We start from the raw sequence: 20,496 nt of genomic DNA on the forward strand, positions 1-20,496 counted from the left end.
ACACAGTGGTCGAAGCACATCATTTTCTATATCTTCTTGTCATCAAACATCCCCTTATCTGGATTTGCATCACTAAGAATTACAGATAAGCTTGCTGGTGAGCTTGACATATTTCATTGTTGAAGTTTTGTAGCTATTTACTAAACAAAGAAAAAAATAGTGTGACAGACACACATTAGAGAATGATGAACAGCAGGGGTCTCAATGCAGATGTTTTTGTAGATTTCCTGAATTTTTGCACCCCCTATCCCTGAGATGTCTCATCAGCTGTCTGGTATTACATCAGTTCACATAAACTGTTTCAGGCTGTGCAGATGGTAGCAACTACAGTATGTAGGCGTTAAATAAAACATCATCACCTACAAGGCCTTTAAAGTCTTTTGCTATTTAATTAACTGATGCCCATCAGTAATGTCTGGTGTGGACAACACAAATACCAGAAACCTGCATTTCTTGACACTAAGGACAAAGCCATTTTTTCTGCACAATTTTAAATCCTTCTTAAAGGGAGGTTGTGTCAACAAGGTTAAGGACAATCCCATCAAGTTGCACTTATCTTTATATTTGGTGAATCAGACGCTGAAGTCAGTTTTGATATCTGAAAAAAAATATGCTATAAAGGAATTGCCCCACGACAGAGTCTTGAGGTCTCCACTGGTTATGGGGATATTGAGCATAGGAGTCCTTCTACTCTTAACTCTTTTGTACAACTGTGGCCATTTATGAACCCAAGGCTTTACTCATCTTCAAATCCATATGCTAATGTAGAATTTTACCATAGTGTACACCAGTTTAGCCAGGTAGAGATTAGCTTCATAGACAGATAAACCTCCATCAAGAATATAAGGTTAGCATACAAGACCTACATATCACATAACTGATCGGTTAGTTCACATCTGCCTGAATAAGTTTAACTTTCACAATATGCATGTCAGGCTGCTCAGTCTGTAGTTACTGGATTCTGTGAAAGGTCCTCCCTCATGGATTGGAACCACAGTAACCTGCTTCCAGATGTTTGAAGCAGAGCCAGTTTTAAAATGTATTCATAAGTTGTGTAAATAGAAATACCAGGCAATTTTTTATTGTATAAATTGGACTTCCTGGTATCGTTTCAGGTCCTACAGAACTGGTGTTTTTCACCTTATGAATGGCAGAGTTTACAGTTTCAGATGTAATCTCAGGTGTGATCATATTGCTGGGATGAAATGTGGATAGGTGTTTTATATTTAGACCTGAAATTTCACCCAATCTGTATGTTATTGTCTTAGGTATATCTCTTGGCTCAGTTAAGGTAAAACAGTACTCTACTACACTACATTTTTGTTCCTTCTTTGATATGATATGTAGGTCTTGTTTCCAACTTTTCATATGTGATTATAGAATTACTTTGTTTTTGTCACCATCTTGATTGCAGATTCTTACATTTAATGCTGGCTTTGCTTCTTCTGATTGTCTTATTTTTTTTCAATGGAGTTGACCGTTTACTTTTATGTATGTATGAGTGTTTGAATTTATTTACTTCTTCCATTTGTGAACTGGGTACATAAAGTGGACCATAGAACCTTTTCAACCATGCCCTGGATCACAAGACAGAGACAAAGCAAAATGAGCAAACATATTTAAACATAAGTTACATTTAAATGTATTAAATTCACAAAGAAAGCAAATTAAGATCACCATTACAATGTAAGATAATGCTCACAAAAGCATGTTCAGTAGTGATACATACCAATGTTATGTAGATACTTATAGACATTGGTAAGTTTGACAACTGTATGCACTTTAAACAAATCATTTTGGAATAAAATGTTTTTGTCTTTAAATGAGTTGCAGTTGCTCTGTTCTATGTGCTTTCAGTAGTTTTTTGAAAGTTGCTAGTTATCTTCTAAATCTTTAGTGGTGGATTATTCTAAGATGCTGGCGACAATTTAATAAAAACCTTTTCACCTCTAGCTTTATCTGCAGTTATAGTAAATGCTGTTTTTTGAAGATTAATATAATTGGTGATCCTTATGGCATAGACTGTGTTTCAAATTTGTATTGTGTTTCTAAGAAGGCACAGTAAGTTTCAAACAACTCCCTATTGAAATGTTGGCGCTTGAAATGCAGAGTGCTGACAAGCCAAAAAAAAAAAAAAGTCCCAAAAACCAAGGAAAAGAGCACATTTTGAAAATATATTCTTTTTGCAAGGGGACAGCTCCATGCAGCCCCTCATGTGGGAAGCAAGCCCAGAACACCCCAACTTACATATTCCAACTCCAAGATTGCCATATCTCAGAGAAAATGGAATATTCCAAGAACTGGCATCTCAGAATTAGTTTATGTAAGTCAATTTTTCAGCCATTGAGTCTCCATTTTTTGGGACTCAATCTAGTGGGTCCCACATTTAAATTGTTACTATTTTGAACAGTAGTTTGAATGTTGAATATTCAGTAGGAAGGTGTCTGTAGTGACTGGTGGCCATTTGTTGTTTAGTACTGCAGTGAGTAATGCCTCTGCTTTGGGCTAAATGTAAGAATCTAGGAATGTGATTTTTAATATTTTTCAGGAAGACAGTATCATGGGTAGAGTGCAGGGTATGACAGGTAGAGCATAAAGCAGTCTAGAATTAATGAAATTACTGTTTTCTTTCTCTTTTTTTTAGATTTGGTATTGAGAAAATGATATATATTAAACTATACCTTTAATTAGGCCAGAACTTTATCTAGTTGTAGTTCACTGTGTTGTTGAATGGCCATTTGTGGTTTATGGGTTAGACCAGTATATTTTTGTAACCATGCAAAAAGGAGAAGAGAGCTGTAAGGGCCTAAAACAAAATGTTTTCATTTTTGAATGCAAATTATAATCGTTGGGTAGTTCTAAGTAGCATAACAGTGGATTTCTTTTGTCAACATTTCCAAAGCAGGCATAAAATATTTTGAAGTGTTTTTGGGGACTTGGAACAATCAAATAACTAACGTATCTGCAAAAAGTATTTCACTCATTTCCCAATAGCCCCAGGGATAGTCATTGATAAATAAGAAAAATGTAGATGCCAATACTGAACTATGAGGCACATCTATCTCAGACTGACCTGTATCAGAATAGGCACTATTGCCTAATACTGTAAGAGTTCTGTTGGATAGATAGCCAATATTCTTCTAGTTTTATTAACAGTATTTTGCTGCAGTTTTAAAGGTTCTTGTTAACTCAAAGCATATTGTACTAGTTTTATGAAATCTTTGTCATTTACTGTAAATTTAATTTCTCTGGGTATAAATAGCACTTTGGGTGCTGTAGTTTAGTTAAAGGAAATATTTCATATGTAGGCATGAAATATTTATTAAAATATTCTAAGATTTGTTTGCAAATAAGTTTCTCAAAAATATGGCTAGTAGACATATTGACAAATGGTCTATAGTCCTTAGCAGAGGGTTTTGATGTGGTTTTAGCAAGAAGAATAATCAGCAGATGCTTACATCTTTAAGCAATGGATCTGGCAGCTTAGCATAATTTAAATATGTAGGTAACTGACTCATATAAAGTTTGGCAGCCTAATCTTAGTAAATGCGGGTCTAGACTTTGTCACTTTGGGTTGAACTTTGCATCAATTGTTCAAAAAAGTCAGCAAAAGCCAGGGGGATGTGTTATAACAACACTCCAGTTGGGAAGGTTGCAGGATATTTTATTATCGAAACTTTTGTGTAGAGTGAATCAGAGAGTGACCGACTGCCTTCATGGGGAGAAATCATGGACAAAATTCAAGAAAAAAGAAGCAGAAATAGTAACGAGAAAGAAAAGGAAATCATATATGGAGATGATGAATGAGGGAGAAAGCAAATAAGATAGAATCCAGGAAAAAATAAGTATTTAGTAAGAATTGGTTGTAAAGAAGAAAAGGGACTAGATAGGTATGATGTCTGGGATAATAGTATAACACCATTAGGCACTTCTCCACAAGTGGTAAAAGCATTTATTCATTTTATAAAGACACATGTTGTGCCATTATATTTGAATCTGGACAATGCATGGGGTAGTTTTTGGGTCAGTATGAGAAAAAAATGTAACCCATGGAATTTATATGTGTTTCAAGTATTTAATAGAAACAAACAAAAAGAAAATCTATGTATAGTTTCAAACTGAAGTGGACAAAGAAACACTAAAAGAATACATTATAACTGTCTGTGAAAAAAAGTGATGGATGTTACAAAAGTTTATGATAATAGAGGTTTATGGATAGTGGATGGGAATGTAGTATTGTATTAAAAATGGAAAAAGAAAAAAACACATATTCTAAGAATGATTTGTGTAGATGAAACAAAGGTACAGTGAAATACTGGGAACAACAAATACGTTTTTCTATGAGAAAAGTGGTCATTTATTCAATAATTGTGACAAAAGGAAATGTTTTATTTGTGGCAAAGGAAGTCATGAAGCAAGAAAATGTGAACTGAAATGTTTTAAATGTGAAAAAAATGGAGCACTTGTGGATGGATTGTAAAAAATAAGGAGAAAGTAATTAAAGAAGTAGAGAGTGAACAAGAAGAAGAACAAAATCAACAAATAGCTATAGAAAATACTGAGATAAATAAAAAAAAACAAATAGTAAAAGAAAAATGAAATGAGGGGATGTCAGAAATAAGTGAAAAAGAAGAAGAAGAGGTGAATTGGAGAGTAGGAAAAGGGTAAAAGATAGGAAAAGAAAAATTATATGTGTAGGTATGAAAGAAAATAAAAAACGTAAAGGGTAACAAGAAGGGAATTAAAAGTAAAAATGAGAAGATAAATCAGTGAAAAGTTGAGACTAATAGCAATAAATGTGAACAGTATAAAGAATAGTATAGGTATATTAGAAAGGTGGATATGGATATGGATGTGATTGTATTAGAGGACATAAGAATATTAACAGAAGAAGAGATATTGCAAACAGAAGAAATATGAGGGGTGAGATAATTTGGAATATAGGAAAAGAAGCATGTTCAGGTATAACAATACTGTGTAAGGATTCTATAAAAAAAATTGCAGCATTACTTTGGCAATAATGGGTAGACTACTGGTAACAGATTTGATATGGAAAATGCATATTTAAAGAATTACAGCCATTTATACATATGTAACAATGAAAGAAAGAGAGGGTATGGCTAACATAATTTTAAATTAAGTAAGTGTAAACATGGATTTAATATTCATGAGTGATTTAAATAGTTATCAGAGAAAAATAAAAAAGGTGGTCAGGATGTGAAAAGAATGTTAGAAATGATTAGGCGTGGAAAATTATGCATTTGGGAAAACAAATAGGGGACATACACAAGAAGTAATCTGGGAAATGAGATACAGTATATCATTTTATAATCTCTGAAAATTAAAGATAATGCATAAAGAGACACAATATACAGGATTTTCAGTTAATCTGGCCATATGGATAGAAATATAAGAAAGAAAAGGATATATAAGAATAGGTAATAGAATTAAAAGAGTGAATGAGGAACAGTTAGATGAGGAAGCAATTATGAAAAGACCATGTGGGAATCAGAACATTTTGCAAAAATTGGACATTGTGGTTGATAAGTTTGAAAAACACATATAAAATATGTTATTTGGAATAGCAAAGCAGAAAAATAAAAGACAAAAAACTAAATATAAAGAAATAAATAATAAAACACTTACAGATCTAGTGAGGAATAAGACGTTATATTTTGAAAGAGAAAGAAATATATGAGATGAATCAAGAGAAGATAAAACAATTATGTGTTTAAAAAGGTATTTTTATGAGGAAAGAAAAGAAGTAGCAACACTGTTTCTGAGCAGGATAGTAAATGAAAATAAAAGGACAATAAGAGAAATAAGAAATTAGAAAGGACAAAGTGTTACAATCCTACAAGAAATAATGAATGTAGTATAAGAATACATATGTAGAAAAGGTTTTTAATGAAACTAAGATATAAGGGAAACAAAACTGGAAAGTAGCAAAACTAACAGAACAAGATAATAGAGAACTAGAAAAAGAAATAGCAATTAAGGTTTGTGAATGTAAAATTGGTGACAGGATCAGATGGAATAGAATATCATCTGTATAAAAATATGTCAGTATGGTACAGAATGGTTCAAAGAAGATTGTGGACAAAAAAGAAATATGTAGTGGAGTAACTAAATTCATATAGAAACAGGGAGTAAAAACACACAAGAAATTGGAGACAAATGTGCTTATTAATACTGAATATAGGTGTTTTTATGAAAATAATTCAAAAAAGACTAGATGATAAATTACATATATTAGAAGACTCAATATTTGGTAGAAAGGGAAAAGGAAGTCAAGAATTATTAATGATAGTAAGAGAAATTGTGGATGATATCATGAATAGGGAAATGGAAAAAAAAATATGGTAGGTAATATAAACAAAGCTTTTGACAAGATACAACATGACATTTTATGCAATATAACGAAAGAATATAACTGAGTGGATACTAAAGATACTTTATACAGCGTATGAAAAGAATAAAGTAAAAGCATTACTAAATAGGTCTAAGTCAACAAAAATACATCAAAAGTGGTATAAGACAATGTTGCCCAGTGAATAGGATTTTATTTGCATTAGTTATGAATGGAGTAGCTAGTAAAGTGAATATTGTACTTAAAGCAGAATGCAAGATGACAGAAGAAAATAGAGAACCAATAATGTTCTCATATGCAGATGATAAAATAGTACTCATGAAGAACAAAGAATGGATTAAATATCAAAATAAGCATTTGAAGGCAATAGGTACTTGTTTAAATATAGATAAGAGTAAAGGAATAGGAGAAGAAGGAAACATAGAAAATGTTCAGTTTAACAGGAAGGGAATAAAATTGTTAGGTATAACATTTGAAAATGAAATGGTAAAGTGACAATGGGAAGATAAAATAAGCAAATTCAGAAATATATGTTAATTTTGGGGAACTTATAAATTTTATACAAAAAAAATGTACATTTAGTAACTACTGTGCTATTGGGAAAAATTGCATACTTGGTAAATTAAGTTTATGATTCTAACAAAGTATGAAAAAAGAAATAATGATAATTGTGTTCTTATTTACATGGGGGGTTGAGACTGAATCTAATATGAAGAGGAATTTTATATACTGGGTGTATATATGGGTGTAGCTATAATATTTAAACAGCATCTAAACATCCAGATCTTAAAATCATCAGCTCCACAAATAGGCAATGAAGAAATAATATATACCAACCTCAAAATAAACCAAAACAAAACCATCAACATAATTGGATGCTACTTCCCACCTGGCCAAAACATCCCTCCACTAGAAAACCTCCTCAGTTGGTCTACCCACCATCTCCCCCAAGAAACTATAATTTTAGGTGATTTCAATATTGACTGGAAATCCTGTTCTGGTAACCATCCAACCCATCATGTAAACCTTCATGGTTTCACCCAACTAGTCCAGTCGCCAACCAGGATAAATAAAAACTCCAGCAAACACACTACCCTGGATTGGATACTAGTCAGTAAGAGCCCCCCAGTCATATATAACAGGCTGCTTATCAGATAGCCACAGTGATCACTCCCCAACATTCCTACTCAAAAAATACCTATACCAAACTAAACCTGTCATCTACCATCAAATACGTAAAAAACTAAACTTTAACTCACTCACATTCATCTCATCCCTCAAAGAATGTAACTGGCATCCTCTAAAGTACCTCGGTCTTGATGACTCAGTTGAATTTTTTAATACTACCTTCCTGACCATCCTTAATTACCATGCCCCCATAAGACTTTCCAGAACCACAGCACAACCCTCCCCATGGCTACAGAAAACCACTAAGTCAGAAATGAAAAACAGGGATAAAGCCTGGGAGCACTGTCGCAAAACCAAACCCCCCTCAACTAGACAGAAATTCCTAGAACTACGCAATAGAGTCAAAAAGCTAATAAAACAGGACAAATTCCAATACTACCAGTCTGCCCTAGACTCCTCCCAACACAGCCCCAAACAATTCTGGTCCTCCATAAACTTCATCCTCCACCCAGGTAAAGTCAGTACCCCTCCTCCTAACATCCCTTACTCCTCAGAAAATATTGCTACCTCATTCAACACACACTTCACACAAACCATACTATCATTAGCTAAACAACACAACCCCCCTCCCCTCCAACCCACACCTTCAACTAGTAATCTCCCCACTACCTTCTTATTTTCTCCTGTACCTACCTCCAACATAAAAAAAACTCTTAACTAAACTTAAGCCCACCAAATTAGCAGCAGACAACCTCCCAAGTGAATACCTACAAATCGCAGCTGATGCTCTGGCCTACCCAGTATCCATATTGATTAACCGATCTCTGTCAGAAAGGTACATTCCCACACTGCGGAAAGTATCACATATAATTCCCCTCCACAAAGGTGGACCCTCCACAGAACTAACCATTTACTGCCCTATAGCTATTCTCTCTCCACTCTCCAAAATACTAGAGAGATGCATACACTCTCAAGTCTCAGACTACCTCCTTACTAACAACCTCATTTCCAATACTCAGCATGGTTTCTGACCAAACCATAGCACCACCACTGCCTTATTCTCCTTTACTAACACTATCCTTCAGCATAAAAACAATGGCTATCTCTCCTCTGCTACTTTCCTAGACCTATCTAAAGCATTTGACATGGTTCCACACAAACAAATTATCTCTGTCCTCAATAACCTATCCTTTTCTCAATCAGTCACCAACTGGTTTCAGAGTTATCTGTCTGACCGCCAACAATCCGTTGTATGGCAGAATGACATATCTCCCCAACTACCTGTCTCCATAGGAATTCCCCAAGGATCCATACTTGGACCCCCTACTCTTCCCTGTTTTCACCAATAATCTAGCCTCTGCCACCAAATATGGCACACTCATACAATACGCAGATGACTCAACCATCATCTGCTCAGCCCAGTCCCTACCCAAACTGCAAAAACTCACATAGGAAGCATTTTCCTCTGTTGAAACTTGGTTATCTGATGCCCAATTAATACTCATCCCAAACAAAACTAAACTACTCATCTTCCAACCCACCAAACATACTCAAAACAACTCTCACTTTAACATCACAGCAAAAGACAACACCACTATATACCCAACTGAACACACCAAATTGCTAGGAGTGGAAATTGACAATAAACTAAAATTTGACATTCACATATCCATGACCATAAAAAAGTCCACAAAAAACTAGGAGCGTTATACAGAAATAAGCAACTTCTCACCAAAGCAGCAAAAATTTCAATAGTAAATTCCCACCTTATCTCCACCCTACTTTATGCCTCTCCGATATATACCAAGCTAAGGCAATGCAATCTAAACAAGCTAGAGACTTGCTACAACAAAATTGCCAAATTCGCCACAGGGGCATCCTACCATAGTCACCACTGTCTCTCACTTGCTGAACTGGGCTGGCTTGAACTCCTTCACCTCCTTCAATGGTATCAACTCTCACTCACCCACAAACTAGTAAACCATCCACTAAATGTCCCATCCCTCCAGAATCTACTCCAACCCTATCGCACCACCAGACCACTAAGATCCAGCAACAAAAATCACTTGCAAATCACTAAAGCCAATAACTCTGCTGGTGAAGCATTATTCTTTTGCACCATAGCCAAATTATGGAACTCCCTCCCACCACAATTACCTCTGTACCATCATGCACCCACTTCAGAACTTTACTAAAATCGCACCTAAAAACATGCTGGCTATGCCCTTGTAACTCCCACTCTAAAATCACCCACCCCATCCAACCACTACCTTTCTTTCCACTCCACTCATAAGCCTAATACTTATTATACAGCAGGAACTTCTTATTGTAACATTTGTTAATGTCTGTTATGTACTTCACAGATATAGATTCTAGTTGTCTACTGATGTACTATGTTCTTCATCTGTAAATATGTTGTGAGTAATTACTATGTTATATTGTTAATTGCTATGTAATCCAATGTAACTACTGTCTGTTTATTTTAACTGTGGAGCTTTTCTCCCCGGGCCTCCACTGAAAATGGACCTACGTCCAATCGGACACTCCCGGTCAACAAATGTAAATAAATAAATAAATAAATAAATATACTAAAGAAAAATAAGGAGAGCTGAGTTTAATAATGCCAGTGTTGTATGCAGCATCATTAAATGTATGCAAAGTGCTGAGATAGATAAAAGAGGAAATGGATCAATTATAAGTGTAATAATAAAAGAAAAGTATAAAAAATATGATGTGTGCTGAGTAAAGGTAAACAAGAGAAAGAAGGTATGAAGGGGGAAAATTAAAGAGTATCGAGACAAAATAATTTTGTTTACAGTATAGATAAATGATATAGAAAGTATATAGGAAATTATGGTACTTAAGTATAATGGTTCATAGGTTCATAGGCTGGTACTAGGCTATCGGCCCTAGGGCCTATACAAACCTAGCCATAATAATTCCCTGGATATTTCTTCCCACAATATTTACTTCCCTGGACCCCTGTCTAGCAGGGTGACTGACGTGATCCCGGGGTGAATTTCCTATCTCCCATCCAATTGTCAAGGTTCCTTTTGAAGGGGGCCAAGGAGGCACTCTGCTTAACATGTATGGGCAGTCTATTCAAGAGTATGGGAAGTCTTTGGGTCAGGAACTTATCCCTCCAGCATGTTTTGTTCATTGTGATGACAAGGTTTAGATCCCTGGAGCATGTGGCTCTGAGGGATTGGGATTTCTTTAACTGGAGCATGTCCAACAGCTCAGGGTTTGACATGGCCTTGTATGTTAAGCAGAGATCACCTCTGAGTAGCCGATATGCTACAGAGTATAGCTGGAGTTTTTTTAGATGGTCATAGGCATAGGGCATCTGCTTTAGGCCTGTGATTCTTTTAGTGAGGTATTTCTGCAGCCTTTTCAGCTATTGCAGATGTCTTGTAAGGTACATACAAAATGGGGCGTTGTACTCTATAATGGGTCTAATGAGGGATGAGTACAGTGGGATAATGACCTCCTTTTTTCTGGAAGAAAAGCCCTTAGTGATGAGGTGTGCCACATAGAAGGATTTCCTGACTGTTGTGGCAATGTTACCAAAGGTGAGACCACTGTGCACCTGTGTCCCAAAGTCTCATCACATTTTCGGTGTTTACTTTACTGCCACCTATGTGGTAATTCATGGGTACATGTATTTTCCCAGTGGGGATAACTATACATTTCTTGGCATTGAGCTTGAGCCCATGGCTCTGGCACCAAGCATTTGCTTCTATAAGGCCCTTTTGTAGAGTATCCACATCATTTGGGGATTCAATAATGGCTCCCAGTTTGCAGTCATCTGCAAACTTTGTTAGCCAGAGTCCCTCAGTGTTGGCCTGTACTTCAGAGAAGTAGATGCCAAACAAAAGTGGTCCCTGGACTGTACCCTGAGGTACTCCACTTGTCACTTGTCTGGAGCTGGATTTGGAGTCAGCTACTTTTACAGTGTGGGTTCTGTCAGTAAGCCAGTTGGCAACCCATTGAGTGATGTAGGGATTAATGCCCAGCTTAGTAAGTTTATCTATGATTCCAGAGTGGGGGTTGGTGTCGAAGGCCTTGGTGAGGTCCATATAGGCTGTGTGGACTACCTTACCTTCGTCCACAGCTCTGGAGACTGATTCAAAGAAGTCAGTCAGGTTCAGGAGACAAGATCGTCCATTCACAAACCCAAACTGGGAGGAGTCCAGTGTTTGTCGGTTGCCAATGTCTTTGTTTATAAGTTCCATGATAATACGTTCCATGGCCTTGCAGATCAGGCTCATCAGACTGATGGGGCGGTAGTTCCCAGGATCCAAGGTGGATCCCCCCTTGTGGAGTGGGATAACTGTAGCTATGCGCCACTCAGTGGGCACAAATCCTGAGGTGAGGCAATGATTAAACATGACACTTAGGTGAGGTGCCAGTTCACTTTGTAGTTCATGTAGTACACAGCCCAGGATGTCATCTGGTCCCATAGATGCTGTATTCTTAGCTTTGGAGAGTGCGGCTTTTACCTCTGTGGCCATTATTACTGGAATTTGGCAGTCTTTCGGTATTGAGATGGGCCCTTTAGGGGGTGAGAGGGGGGTGAAGTTGGCACTGAATCAATTTGCCAGGATATTGGCAATATCCTTGGGATCAGTATGTTTAATGCCATTCTGTTGTAGCTCAGAGCATATCTGGGCCTTGTCATTTAGATTCTTAACATAGCTGTAGAATGCCTTGTGGTTGTTTTTGGAATCTTTGGCAATTTTATTTTCGTAACTAGCTTTGGAAGATTTTATGAAGGATCTCAACTTCTTAATGAGGCTGGTAAGGGAGATTTTTACATTCTGGGATTTTCCTGTTTTCTACAACAGTTTCTTCCTTTTGTTGTAAAGTTTGTTTATGGCAGGGGACCACCAGATTGGATTCCTTTTTTGTGGAGGAGAGCATCTTGGTTCTATTTGGGATGGCACGATTCATGTATGAGTGGATGTGCTGGTATAGTTCCTTAGTGCAGGATTCAGCAGTCAAACTTTCAGTTCCTGTCTCCATGGGTGTCATGAAGATTGTCACTTCTGACTTTAGTAGCATAAAGTTGGCTTTGGAGAAGTTTTTTACAGAGGTTTCCTTACTGGTGGGGGTGGGGGGGGGTGTGGATGTTAAGTGTGATTAGCTTATTGTCAGACCTGACCAATGAGGGGGTGACCATAGGTGTGGAGCATCTATATCCCATGTTGGTAATGACCAGGTCTAGGATATTGGAGCCGCTGGTGGGACTATGGATTAGTTGATCCAGGACATTGGAATTTATGAATTCCAAGAACCGTTGGGCAAAGGTGTTGGTACACGAGTAGTTTTCCCAGTTAATGCCAGGGTAGTTGATATCACACGGTTTTAGGGTGTTTGGTTGTATCTTAATATTTTCCAGTATGTTTAGAAAGGTGTAATGAGAATCTTGGGGCATGGTGGGGGATCTGTAGCAAGCTACAATTTGGATTGCAGTCTTACCTAGTGTTAGTTACACCTGGAGAATTTCAAACACATTGTGTTGGGCAACTAGCCTGGTGGCGTGAATATCCTTGGTGAATATGAACACTCCTCCATCTTTAGTGTTTTGGTCCTGGTTTGGTGGCCAAAAAGTGTGTTAAGACTTGTAGCCTGGTATTGAAGGTGTGCTCTCTGGAGCCTTGAACCAGTTCTCAGTTACTGCACAGATATCGATGTTCTCCATTTTTAGGAGTGCCTCGAGAAAGTGCATTTTGAGGTTTAGACTTCTAGCACTGAGTAGCATTACCTTCAGATTTTGCATGCTTGTACCTGTTACAGTGGTATTTTTTTCCTTTGAACTTTGCCTAAAAAAGGCACTATAGGGGTGGCAAGAACCTTAGCCAGTAGCCTGAATCCCAGGGGTGGCAGGTGCAGACCATCTCTGGCAAAGCATCGTGGTTTGTCGATCATGTCATCCCAGGCAGACAGATACTGGCTCCCCTTTGAATGACACAAGCAGCTTAGCCAATTGTTGAAGTCAATCATTTTGTCCTTATACAGTGGTATCATTCTGGGCGAAGGCAGGATGCTACTCAGGGCTAGGGTCATACCTGCCTCAGCCCCATGATCCAAGAGCTTTTCCATGTCTCTTTTCATGTAGTCCAGGGAGGTACATCTCAAGTCATTCACTGCAACATGGACAATGATAGAGTCATATTTATACTTGTTGTGGAGTGACTTGAGTGCATGTGTTATGTGATGGATCCTGGCACCCGACAGACAGCTGACTGTAATTTTCTCTGTGTTCAGCCTGGTGAGTGGGACATCAGTGTGCCTGACTATAGAGTCACCTATGACTAAAGTGTTGGGTATGTTGTCTTGCCTTAGTGGCTGTTGTTGGGTGGCATGCTGGTGTTGTAAGCTATGTGACACTTTGGTTGTGATTGGTGTTTGTTTGCATTTCAGCTTCGGAGGTCCTTATTGCTTGGCCAGGTTAATGTTAGGTGTCTCCACATATAAGGTTTTAGTGTTGCTATGTGAGGGTGTTGGTGGTGTAAGTTTAGAAGGGCTATGTGTTGCTTGAGGTGTAATGTGGGTGTTAACCTTCTCCTCTTGACTGTCTAGCATAATCTTGGGTGGATAGAGCTTTGCTTCCAGTTTGGCTATGTAAGTGCATCTCTTGCAGGTTGTAGTGTTGGGTGGTAGGAGGAGAGGCTTGTCTGTGTACATGAGGCAATTGCTGCATTGCTCCAGTATGCCCAGATTCACCAGGTGGACAGTTGAAATTACTGGAAGCTGACCCTGGTTTGGTGCTTTTTTTTGTAAAGTAAAAGAGCTATTTTCCCTTACCTTAGCAAGGTACTTTGCAATGATAGGCTGTTTAGTGCCAATGATTAATTTCTCCTTATTAATAAGGAGAGTTGAGTGCTTGTATCAGTTTAAGGCTTCCTAGTGATTTTCAGCAGGTTTTAGAGTAAGTGCTAGTCACAGGGATGCTTAAATGTAAGATGAAAAAAATGGTTTATCCTAAACACTGTAGTGTGCACAAGAGGAGTTAGATGTGAAAGTAGGTAACTTAAGTTTTACCTGTCTAAAAAGTGACGTTTTAGTGGAGAGTCACTATTTTTAAAACAGCAAGATAAATTAAAAGGGAGTGGTCACTTTTGTATTCTGGTACTATGGAATACAGTAGGATGGCCAATAAATGTAAATAGTTGAAGGGGAGAGATTTCACAAAATGATAATTTTGCACTTACTCACACAAACCAGTAAAAGCAGAGGGGAAATGAGATATATGGTCAAATTAACATAAGGGGCAGGCAACTAGAAAGACAGTGGTGTTTAAGAAAACAACAGTAACCTGGTGAGAGGGTGGGGTAAAAAAATTCTGCCTGACTGACAAGAGACAGAGCTGTGGTCTCTTTTCAAGTTTAATATGCAGTTAAAAGCAGAAGACATGTAAAACAAAAGGTAAAGAAACAAATCACAGTATTCAAAATAGAAAAAGGCAATAAAGTAATACAAAATACAACAAATAAAAAGCAAACTAATCTTTCCCTCACAGCAAAGTGTAGCAGAGTCTGGGTGAGCCTTTCTAGTAAAGTTGTTTCCTAAAATACACATATCCCTTGTCGCGTCAGGGTCCAGTTCCACATGATACTAAAATGGATAAAGTTCATCTTACAGATGGAGGGAGGGAGGAAGGAAATGTGGGCAGGCTGGATAGCTGGCTGGATGGATAGATGGATTTTGTAGCTGGTATATTATATCTTTGTATTTGGGGGTATTTAAAAATATGATAGAATTAAATAAAACATTGCATGCTTTACTTCCCTTTTTAAATACGCGACTGCATTCTGTATTAGAATATTGTCTAGTGAGATGATATTTTCTAAGAGGTGAACGATTTTCTGATGTTCGGTTTTGTAATCCACTTAGGATAAGTACAAGTGTTAATATGGCTAAAAAATACCGTAGGATTGGTAACTAAGCCAACCACACTATGCAGACTTGCATTGTCAGTGTAAATTAATGTATACACCCAAGGAATTAGTACTATTAGCAGCGGTTGAAACAGTATACAGTTTAGGTAGCAGCAAGAACAGATATCAGCACGGTGACAGTTCCACACTTTTCAAGGATAAATTAAAGTGAGTAGTCGAAAACAGCTATAATTAGACCAGCCAAATTATGGTAGCAGATTTAACATACTAGCACGATAAAAACATTTCCTACACTTTCCCAGTTAAAGAACAGCGACCAATACCACAGTAATAAAACTCAGTTAAATGTGAGATATAGCTGAAAACAGTGCCAAATATGAAACAATGATACAGAGCACGCACTTACAATGTGTACGGACAGTGGAGCACCCGGGACGCACAGCAGCCAAGAGCAAGTCTAGGAATCAAAGATGGCGCCTCGTGGGAGAGGGTATATTTGATTGGTCAGAAAGGAAGTGAGGTAGTGTGGGGAGGAGAGTGAAGGCGGGGGGAGGTGCAAACCATCAAAGGCTAGGAGCAGGAGTATCAGATAGATTGGCAAAAAGAGTACGAGACAGGGAATGATGTCAGGTAAGGGAATGAGGTAAATGTAAGTCTGATTGGTGAAGCTAGGAGAGGTAAGGGGGATAAGTATGAAACGAAACAAGGAAGGCAGGGGACAAGATATATAGCAATTGGTAATAAAATGAAGAAAAGAAGTAAAGAGCTATAAGGAAGTAGGAAAGAGCCAAGTGAAGGAGGAAAACCTGTAAAAAACAGTCAGTGAAATGCTGACAATTGGAGGTGAGTTGAGTTAGAGGTAGTTAAAGACGGTGATAGGTTTAAAAATGGTCAGAGTAGGTAGGTTGGTTAACTGAAGTATAGTGAATATGGAAGGTTAAAGTGCGTCTACAAAGAAATAAGTAATGTAAAACAATTACCTTGGAATTTCTAATGTGAGTCAGTGGGAAAGCTATAGAGGGGGAAAGAGTGCCTTCTAGTGGGCAGAATACTGTACAGCTACAGTGGATAAGGTAAGGTAAAGAGTGGCCCTGGTAGTACAGGAGAGAAATAGTAAAGCCAAGAGGGGGGAAGGGAAGGAGGTAGAGAGAAGAGGTCTAAGGCTGCTAGCTGTCTTGGCAAGGAAGGATAATATATACAGTAATTATTTAGACAAAGTACTACTTGTTGATAGCAGATAACATACTTTCTTGTTTCCTTGAGGGGGTGAGTATGGGGAGAGGTTGGCCTCTATTCCTTAAATAGGAAGAGACAGCAGGTGCAAATTTTAAAACAGAGAGTCCAGGCCATCAGGTAGGGCAGGTTCTTAATTCAATGCAGGACAGGCTGTTTGCAAGGTTTCTTGCTTCCTTGAGGGGGTGAGTTTGGGGAGAGGTTGGCCTCTATTCCTTAAATAGGAAGAGACAGCAGGTGCAAATTTTAAAACAGAGAGTCCAGGCCATCAGGTAGGGCATGTTCTTAATTCAATGCAGGACAGGCTGTTTGCAAGGCTTCTTGCTTCCTTGAGGGGGTGAGTTCGGGAAGAGGCTGGCCTCTATTCCTTAACTAGGAAGAGACAGCAGGTGCAAATTTTAAAACAGAGAGTCCAGGCCGACAGGTAAGTTCTTAATTCAATGCAGGACAGGCTGTTTGTAAGGAATGTGTACAGACAGTGGAGCACCCGGGACACACAGCAGCCAAGAGCAAGTCTAGGAATCGATTTATATACTTTATATACAGATCATAGTACTAGTCTGTCATACCTCCTTCCCTGTAAATATATATATATATATATATATATATATATATATATATATATATATATATATATATATATATATATATATATATATATATATATATATTAATATATTTACTCTAGTACCTCAAAGTATTTTAAGTCTTCCTCAATAATGTTGTACTTACTCAACTATATACTCTACTACCTTAAACTGTTGTAGGTCTTCCTCAAAAAGCTGTATTTACTGAAATATATACTAATCTTGAGATTGTATAATACTGTATGTCCTTTGATATTTGGATTTGTTAAAATTACTAACGTGTCATCTCTTTTGGTTATTTATGATGTGGAATGTGCAGATTTATTAATGGCATGTAATCTGTTAACTTGCTTGTTGTATATTGTTTTTCTTATGTTGTTGAAGCTTTATTAACGGCCTGTAATCTGTTAACTTGCTTGTTGTATAGTGTTTGTTTTTTTATATTGTTGGAGCTTTTCTCCCAGGCCTCCTCTGAAAATGGACCTGTGCCCAGTCAGACTTTCCCGGTAAGCAAATGTTAAATAAATAAATGCTGTGTTCTACAAGAGCAAGGCGATGCTGAGAGAAGAATGGGTGTTGATGATGATGCCATTACATTCATATTAATGACACAGCCTCAGTACAGTGGCACACAGCTGCAAAGTGTCCAGGTAGGTCCTGCTATCCAGCAGCAGGTGCATAACTCCATATTCAGTGGCACAGGCTTAGACACTCAGCACAATGAGGAAATACATTTCAATGAATGGGAGACAGCACATGGCATACCATCTCTTTCTAGTGCACAACCTGAACCTCTGGTGGAAGACATAGCCTTGTCAGAGTTGACATTACCTATTGTCACACCTTACTGCAGAGGTGCCAGGTAAACATATCTAATAGTTAACTCCTAAGGCACACAAGGTTTTGTCTGACTGGCAGCAGATGTGTCATAACATAGTTCAAGCCCAGACTACTATCACAAAGAGTCAGGCAGAGATGTTTAGAGTGCTACAGGGTATACATGAAGAAATTCAACAATACATGGGAATGATGGAGGCCAAGGCCAATGCTATGATGATCCTCATGCACAGTCTGGTTGTACACAAAGTATTCATGTCAAACTCCATCTGCACACCAGGGGTGGCTCGTGCTATCGGACTGCAGGACTGCAGCCCTCCCAGGAAAAGTTGACATTTAATGCATTCATTGCATTGCATTATTTCATTTAATTTGCCCAAAAATTGCCATAAAAAATGTTTCCACCATTATTTGCGTTTTACTTTTCTCAGTCAGTCCGGGAACTCAAACTGCGCATGCTCTTCGAGTTCTGTTTTTTTTTTAATTTTTTTTCCAACAATAAAGCAGCATCTAATATCTGACTGATGTATAAGGCAGTCCAGATAAAAGAAAAAGCATCAATGTGATGCCCAGAAGTCTAAGCAGGTTTAACTGCATCGTAATTAGAATGGGGGTTGGACTGCCACGTCTGCAGGCAAGTACGTCATGTGGATGGCTGGATTGCTACTGATTGGTTCTCACTCTCTTCTCAAAAAAGAGAGTGAGAAACAATCAGTAGCCCTAGCTTAGTAGTACTTGTGTTGATCAAGAGGTCATTGGTGGTGCTTAATTACTGCTTGCTTTTTGCTTCGTTCGTTTATTTATTTTTTTTGTCTTGGACCGACTCTTGGGTGGCTAAGGAGGGCTTGGACTGACTCAATTGAGAGAGGCGAGAGAGGAAGTAGACCGAGTCACCGAGAATAGATACAACTAACTGAGCTAGGTAGGTGCTCTGCTGGTCTGCTGGAATCGGATCTGTACCCTTTTTTTTTTTTTTGATGCAACTAAGTAGTATGTAGATAATATAGCAAAAAAAAGATAAACAAAAAAGTTTTTTTCTTGTTTATTCATTGGTGAGATGAGATAGATTCAGTAATATGAGCATAGGGCTAGTTATTTTTGTGTTATATACCTGATAAACAATGCTATTGATAAGGTGTATGCATGAAACAAGATATTTTGCTTTTGAAATGCAGCAACTGAATTTCTGTTATCAAAAGCCTTTACTCAGAGATTGTGTGTGTGAAATGCCCCAAGTGCTATACCCACCACCATTTGTAAAAAAATTGCAGATTTTCCCTCATAATTGTTCTGTTCCTCATAAAATCTGTGGATTCTGTATTTTTGTGTCCTTACAAAGTCAGTAGTGCATTGGTGCAGCGGTAGCATTATTGCCAAACAACTACAGGTTCTCTGGTTTGATTCTTGGCTGGGGTGCCTTACCTTCTGTGTGGAGTTTGCATACCCTACCTGTGTTTGTGTGGTTTTCCTCTAGTGTCCTCCCATCTTACAAAGACATGTGTCTGTCTGGAGTGTTTCCCCCTGGGCTTCTGCTAAAAATTAGCTTTTGTTCCAAGTCAGACTTTCCTCATTAAGAAATGTTAAACATAACACGCATTTGATTATCAGACTTCATATTCTTCAGAAAGTGCATGGTAACACAAAAGCTTTTATTCTAGCAATTTTTGAAGTGTATAAAGATGGATATTTGAAATTTGTCCCTATTTTTGAGACTGTATTCCCCAATTATTGGCTTCATCCAGGTCTTTTGTGCTAAGGATGAGAGCTATGGTAAGAACTGAATTCACTGAATATGTTTGTTGGCTGTATTCCCCCATTACTGGCTTTGTCCGAGTGTTTTTTGCTAAGAGGTTGAGAGCTATGGTGAGAACTGAATTCACTGAATGTTTGGGGGATGTATTCACGCATTATTGGCTTTGTTCAGGTGTTTTGTGCTAAGAGGTTGACAGCTGTGCTATGGTGAGGACTGAATTCACTAAATGGTGGCCATTTAAGTTTCCGTCTTCCTCCTTCGCAAAACTGCTGATTTGGCATAGTGGTATGTTGCTATGACTGTTTTGCACAGGGTCCTGGGTTTAAGGCTTGGCAATGAAATATATGGTGGTAAGACAGCATTTTATTCTAGCAACTTTCCAACTTTATACAAGCAATGTTTTAAATGTATCTGTGGTTTTTGGGCTTTTGCCCCCCCCCCCCCAATAAACTTTGGCTTTTTCCAGATTTCTTTGTGCTGCAAAGTTCAGAGATACAGCTGAGTGAGTAGAGTTTCCAAGGAGCTGAGTGCTGCAGGGGAGCAAAAGTTTAGTGCTGCTTATGCTGTACCTGCTTGCATTGTTACTAGCACAACAGGTAGTATACTTGTTTTTGATGCAGAAGGCTGTGGGTTCTACTCCCACAGTAGATAGATGCATTGCTGGTACTGTACTGTGTTGCAAAG

The sequence above is a fragment of the Protopterus annectens genome, chromosome 6.part0, assembly GCF_019279795.1.
Source record: "Protopterus annectens isolate FY-2018-M chromosome 6.part0, PAN1.0, whole genome shotgun sequence".
In the NCBI taxonomy this organism is placed as follows: Eukaryota; Metazoa; Chordata; order Ceratodontiformes; family Protopteridae; genus Protopterus; species Protopterus annectens.